This window comes from Monodelphis domestica, chromosome 3, assembly GCF_027887165.1.
Source record: "Monodelphis domestica isolate mMonDom1 chromosome 3, mMonDom1.pri, whole genome shotgun sequence".
NCBI classification, from domain to species: Eukaryota; Metazoa; Chordata; class Mammalia; order Didelphimorphia; family Didelphidae; genus Monodelphis; species Monodelphis domestica.
In genome coordinates, this window is record NC_077229.1 from 449,830,554 (window position 1) to 449,843,712 (window position 13,159).

Below are 13,159 nucleotides of genomic sequence, written 5' to 3' on the forward strand. Positions count from 1 at the left end.
CACGACATCATAAGCAGCTTGACCCTTAACTGAGAGTTAAATTATTTGCCCAGGGTCATATAGGGAATAAGAATCTGAGGTCACATTTGAACTCGGGTCTTCCTGGCTCCAGGCCCTGTGCTCTGTGCCACCTAGTTCTCGACAGCATGTACCTATTCAGTGCTACTATGTGTGATGCCAAATACTGGAGATGTACCTACAAGGATGGACTCCTTTACTGTTAGCAAAGTCATAGGTTGGAAAGAACAAAAGTCTTGAAATGTAAAGAGAATCCATTTTGGATGCAAAGGAAGTACTACATACCATTGAAATAAAATAGAAAGCAGACTGACTTAGAAAATCATAAACCAACATTATCCATGTATTGCATTTTTATTTATTTTACTAAACATTTCCCAATTACATTTTAATCCCGGTCCCCAGGAGAATTTTGTAGGCTTGCCAGCTCTGGGATAAGAAGGGAGGGAGAAATTTGGATCATATAATTTTGGGAAACTGATGTGGAAATGTAATATTACATGTAATTGGTAAATAAAGAAATCTTTAAAAAAAGAATTTTGTGGATTTTCCTGCTTGTTGAGGGTTTGACACCTCTGCTCCATTCCTGATTGAACAGTTTAACTGCATGTGAGAAGGAAGGCAGAAAGAATGAACTTGTCACTTGTTTTGTGTTAGGAGTTGCTCATCTGCAAAAGATCCCAAAGGGAATCTGGGAAGTATACTTGATGGGTCACTATATAAGTAAATGTAGACTCTCTCACTGAAGGAACAAGGGAGACTAGAATTTCCCTTTTTCCTGTCTGGAAATAACAAACCTCAGAGCTGAAGGCTTAACAGAATCAAAGAGCAGAAGTGTCTGTCAATGCTAGGGTGAGGGTCAATGAATGTCCTTACAAGAGTGCTAAAACACTCTAGTTGGAGAGAGCTGGCAGATTGACCCATCCTGACTCCATGCCCTGTGGCTAAGATAATGACCCTCTGTGTCTGGCAGCTGAAAGTTATCTGCCTCTGCATGGTTACTGAGTGACAGGTCTAGTGGCAAAGCCCAGCTCTACCCAGCAGGTGCCAACCATGGCATGGAGCTGCTCTGTAAATGATCAGCTTGCTTGAAGATTCATCCCAGCTGAGTAGCAGAGCATCTTTGATGTCAGACCCAAAGTGAATTTTATGAGATCCCTCTGGAAAAAGAAAGGATGTTTTTTAACCTGGGTTTTTACCCTTCAGTTCTGTAACTGAGTTGTTTTTGCCCCTATGCTCCCTAAATATGTTCTTTTTTTCTATTTAATTAAGTGGGAATTTTTCAATGTGTTCCTTTTCCAAAGTATTTTAGTAGAAATCAGTCTAGAGAAGCCCAGTTAAGAGCCTCTGGGCTACTATTCTGATGAAGTTTTTTCTCAATATACTTGGCCAAAATCTGCTTTGGAAAAGAAACATCATTTTTGTCTTTTTAATCACTTGCTGATAGGGTGAGACTGCATTGTTACCCATAACCACATGGCCCGATTTGGATTCAATCTTGGCGTCAAGTCTGGCATTTCTTACTTTATTAAACCCTTACCTTCTGTCTTGGAACCAATACTGTGTATTGGTTCCAAGGCAGAAGAGAGGTAAGGGCTAGGCAATGGGGGTTAAGTGACTTGCCCAGGGTCACACAGCTGGGAAGTGTCTGAGGTCAGATTTGAACCCAGGGCCTCCCATCCCTAGGCTTGGCTCTCAATCCACTGAGCTATCCAGCTGCCACAAGCCTAGCATTTCTAATCAAAATTAACAATCCATATTTCAGCTTCTTCAGGAGTCATGTTCAGTTTATCTGCCAACATGATAATGTTGATACACTGATAGATCCAACAAAGTCTCAAATATGGAGAATTGAGCATTTTCAATGAAATTCTCAAAGCACACCACCAGGAAAAAGCCATTCACAAGAACTGATTCACATTCTCTTAACTTTTTCTGGGAATCATCAAAGTCAAAGTTAACATACAAACATTCAACAAACTCTGTTATAGGGTCTTTGTATCTATAGGACTCCAGCTGAATAACCTTGACTAGGTCTTTTAATACCTGTCTTTGTTTTAGAATATCTTTGTTTGTTATGACTGCAGTAGTCAAATAGAGGCTATGTGGACACATGGTTTGAATTGCATTAAAATACTGTGGCTGGTAAAGAAAGAGATCAATAATGTTGTCTCAACCTGTCAGGTGGTTAAAGAATACAAATAGAGACCAATGAATTAGCCATGTTCTCTGCTGAAGGGATTGGAGTGGAGAACTGGCAGAATTATTATCTAATGGTCTCTTTCAACCTTGTAAAGTCTTCCATGGAAGCATCCCAATTCTGAATTAAAATTTTAGATGCTAGTTTTCCCCACAGTGAATTCAAAACATTTCTCTCACTAAAAGGGACTAACACTCTAAAAAAGTAGAGATAATATGCTGTTGCTGCTGTATAGTTGTCACATTCAAATTGGAATTTTGCGTATCTATAGGCTATCTAAATATTCTTGCCTAAAATCATATTTGTCAGCCAGGTAGTCAAACAGCATCCAACACCCCTGGTAGATTGCATTTTCCTTGTTTCTGTATCTTCAATCATCTTGACAACTGGTTCCATTTCTACTTGTAGTTGTTTTAGTTGTGCAACAACAGACTGTCTTTTTTCACATAAAGGATGTGGAACATCATCAGAATAAAGGTTTTTATATACATCCATTGCAAAGTCAACCATCTTTGCTTCACTAAGAAGGTTTAATTTTCCTTGAAGCAATTCCTTTTCATTATATATCTCTGTGACTGAGAGAAACTCGAGTAGTGGGAAGACCAGGTGACAGTCTAAAAACTGAGAGATGCAAGTAGTCAGGTTGTACTCTGCCATCTTGTAAGGGAAAGGGAGTTGCCATATGTTCTTTAATACTGTTTTCTGTAAGTTTATGACCACTTATCTGCATCAATGGGGTGTATGGGGTGCTCAGGGAGGGGTAATATCTCTGGTATGGAGGACTTGTCATGCCCTCTTAGGGCAGCTCTCCAGCCTCTGACCCCCACCTGACACCCAGCTCTCCCTTGTGGCTCCCAGTAGCTGCTAGCATGCGGCAGCGGCCACACCCTGGGCAACCGCTTCGACAGGCTGGCTAAACCTTGTGAACTAGTGCTTTGCTCACCCAGCATGTGAAGACTGCTTCGGCGGAACAGGCGGAAGAAACCAACAAGAAGGTTCAACGGCTGAGAGGGCGACGCAGCAAAGCACTGTGGAGTGCTTAGGGTGTGATGGAGCACAAAAGACAACACGGCCATCCAATGCAGCTGAGGAAGTCTCCAGGTGTAACGACTTTTTGTGCCAATGGACCCAGGCTTCCAATGCCGAGAGAGTGGGACTGTCTCTGTGCATCAACTTTTCCACTTAAATCTTCATGCACAGGTGTCTTTGTGCACAAAAATGCACAAAGACAATCATCACCCTCGGTCGAGAGACAACCAACAACAACAACAATCTGCATCAAGGACTTACTAGGTGGGAGAGTACTCCCTAGATTTGGGACAGAGAGATTTTCTAACTATTTTTACTGTAGTCTTCAGCAATCAGAGTAGTTGAAGCAACATCAATATGTATGTTGAATTTTGCATGACTTTACATGTATAATTGGTATCATACTGCTTGCCTTCTCAATGAATAGGGGAGGGGAAGGAGGAAATTTGGAATTAAAAAATATGTGTTAAATGAATGTTAAAATTTTTTAGATGAAATAGAAACTATTTAACAAACTAAATTATAATTTAAAAATAGGGGTGTTGAAGCTCTCTGGTATAAGTTCAGATGGAGACGGTGACTATGAATTTAATTCATTGAAAAAGAGGGGTAGGGGCAACTAGGAGACAGTGGCTTTTAGAGCCAGGTTCAGAGACAAGAGATCCTAGATTCAATTTGGCCTCAGGCACTTCCTAGCTCTGTGACATTGGGCAAGTCATTTAATCACCACTAATCAGCTCATTCTCTTCTATGTTGGAACCACTATATAGTATTGATTTTTTTTTAATAACCCTTACCTTCCTTCTTGGAGTCAATACTGTGTATTGGCTCCAAGGCAGAAGAGTGGTAAGGGCTAGGCAATTGGGGGTCAAGTGACTTGCCCAGGGTCACACAGCTGGGAAGTGTCTGAGGCCAGATTTGAACCTAGGACCTCCCAGTCTCTAGGGCTAGCTCTCAATCCACTGAGCTACCCAGCTGCCCCCCATAGTATTGATTTTAAGACAGAAGGTAAGGGAAGAAAAGAAAAGAAAAGAAAAGAAAAGAAAAGAAAAGAAAAGAAAAGAAAAGAAAAGAAAAGAAAAGAAAAGAAAAGAAAAGAAAAGAAAAGAAAGGAAAAGAAAAGAAAGGAAAAGAAAAGAAAGGAAAAGAAAAGAAAAGAGAAAAGAAAAGAAAAGAGAAAAGAAAAGAAAAGAAAAGAAAAGAGAAAAGAAAAGAAAAGAAAAGAAAAAAGAAAAGAAAAGAAAGGAAAAAGAAAAAGAAAAGATGTCAGAGTGGTTTGCTAGTTCCTTCTCCCGCTCATTTTACAGATGAGGCAAACAGGGTTAAGTGACTTGCTTAGGGTCATATAACTTATAAATGTCTGAGGCTATATTTGAACTCAGCAAGATGAGTCTTCTGACTCCAGGCCTGTCACTTTATCCACTATGCCTAGCTGCTCAATACCTAATATATATGTAGTAATAGTCTACTATAGGCTCTGTGCTAAACCCTGGGGATACAATTAATAAAGAAGAAGGGGGGGATGGGTAGCTCAGTGGATTGAGAGCCAGGCCTAGAGACAGAAGTCCTAGGTTCAAATCTGGCCTCAGACACTTCCTAGCTGCTGTCAAGTCACATTGCCTAGTCCTTACCACTCTTCTGCCTTGGAACCAATACATTGATTCTAAGACAGAAGGTAAGATTTAGAAAAAAGAGGGGGAGGAGGAGGAGGAAGGGAGGAAAGGAGGAGGAGAGGAAAACAGACAGGCCCTGCCTTCAAGGAGCTCACAATCTAAAGGAGGCAGGAAAACGGGTGTGAGGGAAGGAAAACCAGGGGCATTTTATTCAGTGGACTTGAAACCAGGCAGAACAGTGGATGCAAAGCAGAGAATTCATACCTTTGACCCTCAGTTTCCTCATCCATAAAAAAGACCTGTGTGGTATACTGGATAGAAAGCATTGCAGAGTAGGCCTCTGAGTTGGGGAGATTTCAGTTTAAGGGCAGCAACTGTCACATCCTGGTTATGTTACACTGGGATCTTCCCATGACCTCTCAGTGACCCCAAGCAACTCCCCAAATCTGTAAGTTGCTGAGAATTTAATGATCTGAATTGGGAGAGGGTATTCCCTCAACCCTTCTTCCCCAAAAAACAAAAACAAAACAATTCTGTGTTTGACTATTGACAGGGTTATTTTAAGGAAAGCACTTTGTGTCCTGAAATGTAAGTTATTACTATTAGTATAAACTCCTTAAGGGCAGAGATTGCACATCATTTCGTCCTTATATCTCTAGTATAAGTGCATTACAAAGAGCGGTTGTTTGACAAATATTAGCTGGATTGAAAACAAATATTGAATTTAATTGAATTGCTGTTTCCTCTTAGCTAGTGAGTACTTTCATTTATGCTTAGGTCATGGAAACATTTTAATGATATTTAAAGCCCAAGCAATCTGAGTGCACGCCAAGAGCTGAAACCTTCTCATTAGTATTAGGGCAACAAGGCATCATAGCTGAATTCAAGTGAATTAATCCTTTGATTCAAGCTTACATTTATTGCAAACACATGGGCTTCAGGAAAATTTAGCTAAATGTTGGTTAGGTTTTGAGAAATAGTTCTTCTGGAAATATGAAATATTAAAATATTAAAGCTTAATATCGATGTTCAACGTTTAAAGGCTAAAGGACTAGTTTGATTATTCTGACTGAAGAGAATTGCTTGTATGGACTTCTCACTTAGGCTGGCACAGATAAGTGGGCCATTATGTATAGGGAAGAAATACACAGTAGAAGACCTGGAAAAAATAACAAGAGCCCACATCTGCATAGTGCTTCTTCCCTCACAAAGGAGGTCATCAGGAACACAGAAGTTAAACGAAGACTGGAAAGTGAAGAGTTTTATGAATTTGTTAGTATAAATATGCTGGAGGCCAGTGCTTTACCAGTGATTCTTCAACACCAAGAAGAGTATATTTAGGTCACAGGAAAAGTTGTACAATGGAAATTTTTTGTCATACCACTGCCATGATTCTAAGCCTGTCTAATGAACTTGAACTGTGTTCTGGACCCCTCTTTATCCAGCAAAGGTCCCCTTCCATCCTCCCTTCTTCACCTGGAATTCAAGGTTGATTGCCAGTAACTGAAAGCTCAGAAAACAAAATCTTGGAAACAGAGGATTAGAGTAGGGCAGGAGAGAGATCTACTATATAACTGGGAATTATTATCACTACTACAAATGTATTTACTCTCCAGAGTTTCAGGCATAAATTCTGCCCATATAAATATGAGCCCACTTTAAACATAACAGCCACTAGTGTCTCCTTTTGAACTGTACAACAGTCTCTTAGACCCAATGGGAAGAACAAGAACTTACAAGTCCTTTGTCCCTAAACCCCACCTTTGTTGATTTATAAGGATATAGCATGAGATAATTAAAAGAAAACTGCATGATCTAGGTGGCTCAGGAGATTGAGAGCCATTTCTAGAGATGGGAGGTCCTGGGTTCAAATTTGAACTCAGACACTTCCTAGTTGTGCAACCCTATGCAAGTTACCTAACTCCCATTACCTAGCCTTTACTGCTTTTCTCCTTTGGAACCCAGTATTGATTCTAAGATGGAAGCTAAGGGTTTAAAAAGAAACTGCACAGGAAATTTGGAAACCCGAGTTCAAGAAGAAACTCTGCCACCTACTAGCTATGTGACCTGGGGCAAGTCATTTAATCTCTTGTGTTTAGTTTAATTTGTGTTGTGAAATAAGATTGTCTGACTAGATAATTCCTAAAGATCTTGCCATGCTGAGATCATCCTCTTGAGAGACATCACCAAAAAAAAAAAAGGCATCCCTTAAGGTTAATGGCAAAGGCCACCTTTGTCAAATAAACTGTCCCCCATTTGTACCCTCCTCTCCCCCTATGTCCATAATAGTTCTCTCTCCCCAATCCTGACTCACTGCAAAATGGCAGCCCTCCCTCTGCATTCCACATACCTGACACACTGAACTTTCTTAGAGTGGGGTAAAAGGAAAGGGAAGAAGAGATCACATAATTAGAAATGTTGTGGTAGATCAGACATTGGGGTCCATATTTTGTCTCTACGTCTGAGAGGTTTAGAATGTATTTAAATATCCTTAAGTTACTTTAATATCATTGTGGATATAATATATATCTGAAATTATCTAAGCCCTTCTTGAATCCATTTATAATACTAACTTATATAGACTTTTGTTGTAGAAAATGTCATATTTGATTGGCTTTTGAAGGAACTGGAATTTATCTAGTGTGTGTTTGTGTGTATGTGTGTACCTTTGTTAGCAACATAGATCACACATTACACCTGTATCTGTAACTTAGAAGAGGGCCTTTGGGAATTGCAGGTGCTAAAAATTTATTACCCTGCAATTAATGAAGTGATGAACTTTTCTGAATTAGCCAATTTGGTCCTCAGTCAACAGATATGCAGCCCAACATTGGAGCCTTTCCAGCTTGGTCAGTCAACCAGAGTTTATATTGTATATGTCTTGTATTTATTTATTTGTGTACATGCTATATCACTCTCATAGGATGTTTCTCAAGAACAGGGATTGTCTCTCCCTTTGAATTTATGTCACGTGGACCTTACACAACAATGCTTATTGAGAGACTGAGCAATATTCTTCAACCAATTATCTAATGAGGAATAGTTTTTGGTTTTATGTAAATATGTAAATTCCTTATATGCCATATTGCTTTGTAAAGGAAAAATGGCCTTTTCAACATCCCAACAAGTGATTATCCAGCTTCTGCTTGAATACACTCACTGTTTAGGAATTAATTCTCTACTATGACAGCCTGTGCTAGTTTTATATAACTCTAATTGTTCTTCAACCTATTAGTACAAGTTCTCTCTGGATAAAAATAGAATAATTACCATTTCTAAGTGACAAGGCTTAAGAATGCCTGAAGATAGGGCCTTCCCCCCAAAGTTGCCTTGACCCTACTTTGTATGTATCATGGATGTACCAATAAAATACACATTATCTCTCCCATTTGAGTATAAGCTCCTTGAGAACAGGGACAGCTTTTGCCTTTTCTTTGTATCCTTAGCACGTGGTGGCATATAGAGAGCTGACCTTAAAGCCAGGAAATGTAGGTTTAAGTCCCATCTTTGACACATACTGGCTACGTATCCTTGGGAAAGTCACTTAACTACTCAGTGCTTTTAGTAACTCTCCAAAGTGAGGAAGAGAAGCCAATCTCAACTGGTAGGAATTTTCACATCTCAAGAGGGTTCCCTATGCCAATTAAATCATGAGTTCATTATCTTCTAGTGTTTAGCACAATGTTTGTTGTACAGTAATCACTTAACAAATGCCTTTTAACTGATTATCAGTTAATAAGTAATAATGTTAATTGACATTTATATAGTGCTTAGTGTGTGCCAGAGATCATACTAAGCACTTTATAATTATTTTCTTATATGATTCTCACAACAACCCAGGGAGATAAGTACTATTACTACCCCCATTTTACAGATGAGAAAACTAAGGCAGGCAGAAGTTAAATGACTTGCCCAAGGTCACACAGTTAGTGTCTGAATCTGGATTTGAACTTAGGTTCTCCTGACCCCAGAACTGGCACTTTATCCACTGTGGGCCATCTAGCTGTGATTATACCCATCCAAGGATTCTTCTGTTCTAAAAATTACAGGTTCCTTTAGTTTTTATACGACCTTTATATGGTTGGCTTCTCCATTCAATTGCCCTAAGCTGTTATGTGGGCCCTCTCCTCTCTGGGGTCCTCTAGCTCCAAAAACAGTCTAGGTTTCAAGACTTCAGGTTGCTTCAGAATGCATGCCACCAAACTGAGGTCTTTTTGTCTTGTTCTCTATGTTCTCTCTTACTCTCCTTGGTGTACTTTCTACCAAGAACCTCTTTCCAATGGTAGGAAAAGTCCATGCTGGCTTCCCTGCAGCTGATCTGGTGAGTGGAATAATTAGTCCAGAGAGAGGCAGGTTGTAGCAGTTACTATCCAGAAGGGGACACCAGAGAGTCACTTGAAAGTGAAAGAAAAGTGTCTTCATAGATGAGGACATTGGGTTCAACTGTGGATCATTAGATTGTGATACCTTGTGGACTTTCTCTTCTGTTCCATCATACCTTTACATCAGAGTTTGAGTTATACTACATACCTACATCTATTCATCTCTACCTGTTTCTATCTTTATTTTTCTAACATCATCTATCTGTCCACCCATCTGTTCATCTGTTTATCTCTCTCTGTCTCTCTCTCTGTCTCTCTCTCTCTTTCTCTCTGTCTCTCTCTCTGTCTCTCTCTGTCTCTCTCTGTCTCTCTCTCTCTCTCTCTCTCTCTCTCTCTCTCTCTCTCTCTCTCTCTCTCTCTCTCTCTCTCTGCATCTATCTATCTCCTTATCTACAGGCACACATATTTGGCCTGGACCTGTGAATTCGATGACATAGGGAACAACCTGTACCTAATATATATCAATAAAATTACAGTCATTGAGAAGTGGACATAGGAATTCTAGATGACCTTCTCAAATAATTTAGATAGGAAAAGATATGGAACACAAGCTTGTGAAGAGCTATGGATCAAGTGAGGATATTTTGAAAACAAGAGAAACATGGGCATATTTGTAGGTAATAGGGAAGCACCAATAGATAAGGAGAGATTGAAAATAAGTGAGTGGATAGGGATGATGAAAGGGAAAATCTGCAGGAGAAGACAGGATAGAATGAGATCACTGGTATATATAGAGGGATTTGTATTGGCAAAAAAAGAGTGCTTCTTCCTGAAGGAGAAGTGAAGGAAGGGATTGTGGCAGAAGAAATCTGGGTGATATGAAATGAGGTGAATAGCTACAATACATTGGTAGATGTAGTAGATGTGCTTCAAGGAATATCTCTAAAAGAGAGAGGGAAAAGGAGGAAATTGGAGGTCCAGCAGTGATGTGACAACAAGATCAAATGAAATGCCATCTGTAAAGAACTTAACACAAAATCTGGCACATAGCAGTGCATAATAAACATACTGGTGCATTCCAGCCTGGATCAAGTTGATACTAGAAAAATGTTTGTTGAATTAAATTTAGATCATAAGTTGACCCTTAGAGTTTATGTAGTCCAGTCCAAACTATTTACAAATTAAGGAAAGTCTCCAAAAAGTTGTTCAAATGGTAGAGCTGAAGGACTTCTGATGTCAAATTTAGGGTGGTATTTTTTCCCCATTGACCATCCCTTAAAATAATTTAAAAAAAGACAATTTAATGAAGTATATGCTACAGAACTAAGAGATTCTTTTCCCCTTCACTTTTCCCTTCTCCTTTCCCCCCTTGCCTTTTTGTCCATAACAATTTCTTCCAATTCCTTTTTTTTAAAAATTTGGTCAATTTCGAACATTATTCCCTGGTTACAAAATTCATTTTCTATTCCTCCTTCCCTTCCCCCCTCCCCTCCCCTCCCATAGCCGATGTACAATTCCACTGGGTGTCACATATGTCTTTGATCAGAATCCATTTCCATATTATTTTTTCAAATTCCTTTTTTTTTTTTGGACAATTTCTTCTAAAGCTGTTAAAAGCCTTCTCTTTGTTCCTTTCCTCTTGTGAAATCATCTTCTAGTACTCAGGGAAAGTTAAGGGAGAAATGGAATGTTAATACTATATGACATTCAAAACAAATGACTAAGATCCTATTCTTTGACTCCCACACAAATGAATGTCTACATTCAGCCCAATGAATCTTTTTATGCCACTGTAATGTGGGATGGAATGTGATGCAAAAGTGATTTACTTTGGATCTTATTTGAATTTTTAGGAAGTATTATAGGGAAAATATTAATTTTCTTGACTGAATGTTGGATCTTAGCAACTTTATTTACAAATTAAAATACATTTATATAAATCTTTTTGATACTAAAGAACCCCTCTAGTGCTGAGCTACTTATCCTGGATAAATTATTAAGATTTCCCCACTTGAGAGTCTATAGATAGATGTTAAGGGGTCTGAATAGGTTGTGAAGGACTTTGAAAGAAAAACAGGATTTTATATTTGATCCTGGAGGTAATAAGGAATTCCTGGAGTTTATTGAATATGGGGTCAGACCTGAGCTTTAAGAAGATCACTTTGACAGCTTAATGGAGGCTATACTATATTGGAGAGAAACTTGCCAAATCTTCAATTTCCTCCTCTCCCTTCTTTCTTTTAGAGATCTTTCTTAAAGCATACTCACTACATCCACCAATGTATTGAGGCTATTCACTTAGAGCTCCCTTCTTCCTCATTTTATATCACTCAGATCTCTTCAACAGATATATGGAACACTCACTAGTGGTGATGGATGGATTTAGTGAGGATTTTTTTGAGGATAAGAGAAACACATAAGGGCACATTTATAGGCAATAGGGAAGAATTCATATATAAGGAGAGGTTGGAGGTGAGAGTATGGGGATAATGAAGGAGACAATCTGATGGGGGGAAAACAGGACAAAAAGAGATTCTTGATGTATATAGAAGGGTTTGTTTTAGCAAGAAAGGATGCTTCTTCCTATGGGAAAGGTGAAGGAAGGGATTGTGGCAGAAGAGATCTGAGTGATATTAAATGAATAGGGGAGAAAGAGAAGTTCTCAGTGAATAATCTCAATACATTGGTGGATGTAGTGAGTATGCTTTAAGAAAGATTTCTAAAAGAGAGAGGGGAGAGTAGGAAATTGAAGGTCTGGCAGTGGTGTGGAAATGAGATCCAATGAAATACTATCAGTTAAGGGCTTAGAGCAGAGTCTAGCACATAAGTAGGTGCTTAATAAATGTTCATTCCTTTCCTTGCTCTGGCAATGGAGTTGAAGAAATTTGGTGCATTTTGGGGCACATAATGCATTGCACAGAGGAGCTCATTAAATACTTGTTGACTAGAGTTTGAATCCCACTTCTAATACTTACTAGCTGCATGACTTTGGGCAACCTTCTTCAGCCTCAGTTTCCTTATCTATAAAATGAGAATAGCACCTACCTGGCATCAAAGGGGTGAAGTGAATAGAAAGCTGTCTGCGTCAATTTTCCTCCTCTGTAAAAAGGGAATAATAATAATAATAATGATAGCAGATACCTTACAAGAATGATATAAGAATCAAAAGATGCCATAATACATTAAAGCTGCAAAATGGTTCTATTTTGCATAATTACACATGTATATTGTTATATAATTGTGGTTATTATTGTTGTTGGTATTGTTACATATTCAGATCTATCCCTGAACTAAAACTTAAAGAGTGTATCCATGAGTATTGACAGGTTCGTAAGAGATTGCTGATACAGTGGATAGAGCATTAGACCTAGAATCAGGAAGAACTGAATTCAGACATGACCTCAGATAGTATGTAACCTTGGGCAAGTCACTTGTTTGCCTGGGTTTCTTCGACTGGAAAATGAGGCTAGTAATAAGCACCTACCTCCCAGGGTTGTTGTGAGGCTTAAATGAAATATTTTTAAAGTGCTGAGCACAAAACCTGGCATATTATCAGGTGTTATATAAATGCTAGCTATTTTTATCATCATCAATGAGAATGTGTGTAAGGCTCTTTGAAATCTCAAATCACTACATTGCAATTGTTATTCATGTACCTAACTCTAGGACAGAACAGAGCCAAATATCCCCGATTATCGGGCCACAATTCTTGCACAGCTTCTAGTACAGACTCCCGCCAGGCCACAAGACACTTGATGCTTTGGCCTAGGACCACAAGACCTCCTCCCCAACCCCAGTTCCAGGCAGCAGCTCACCCTGCCCTCCTGGCCTCTTTTCTGAACCATCGCTGCCTTCTGATAGGGTCAGGATTAGGGCGAGGGCTTGAAGCGGCTCTGGATTGGTGGAGAGAAGAGGGCGGGAGAGGGGTGTGTCCTGGCGTTACCACCTCTCCTTCCAGTCCGAGGAGCCCCTGGGGC

The 13,159-nt window shown here is 39.3% G+C and overlaps 1 pseudogene; it reads right to left on the minus strand.

Moving 5' to 3' along the window:
* Nucleotides 1-225: 225 nt before the first annotated feature.
* Nucleotides 226-2,875, minus strand: LOC100018086 (eukaryotic translation initiation factor 3 subunit E-like; annotated as a pseudogene).
* Between the last annotated feature and the right edge of the window lie 10,284 nt (nucleotides 2,876-13,159).